Source organism: Microtus ochrogaster, chromosome 4 (assembly GCF_000317375.1).
Source record: "Microtus ochrogaster isolate Prairie Vole_2 chromosome 4, MicOch1.0, whole genome shotgun sequence".
Lineage (NCBI taxonomy): Eukaryota > Metazoa > Chordata > Mammalia > Rodentia > Cricetidae > Microtus > Microtus ochrogaster.
This window is the reverse complement of record NC_022011.1, coordinates 4,915,481-4,916,023: the sequence shown is the minus strand read 5'-3', so window position 1 is coordinate 4,916,023 and position 543 is coordinate 4,915,481.

Here is a 543-nt window from a genome sequence, read left to right as displayed (position 1 = left end):
TAGCAGGCAATGCTCTTATCCACTGAGCCATCTCTCCAGCCCAGCATATCTCATTTTTTAAAAAAAGTTAGATGCAGTGGCCCGTGTCTGTAACCCCAGCACCCCTGCAGGGAAGAAAGACCCCGCCTCAGTAAGGAGGAAGTTGTCCTCTGACCTCAATAGGAATGTCATGGTAGGTAGTCACTGCCGCCTTTCTTTCACACACATACTAATAATAAAGTAATTTTTACGAACGGAGATGAAAAAGCTGAGTAAAACAAAGGTGGCAGTTCAGAGGTAGAGCGAGTGCCTAACAAGTATGATGGCCTAGGCTTAACCCCACTACCATATTAAAGTAGATATGGACATAAAAATAAAAAACAAACCACTTTCTGTGGACAGTGGTGGCACACAGAAGGGAGGCAGAGGCAGGCAGATCTCTGTGAGTTCAGGGTTAGCCTGGTCTACAAAGAGAGTTCCAGGACATCCAGGCCTACACAGAGAAACCCTGTCTCAAAAAGAAAAAAAAACAAAATGAAACAAATTAAATTAAAAACAAATTAA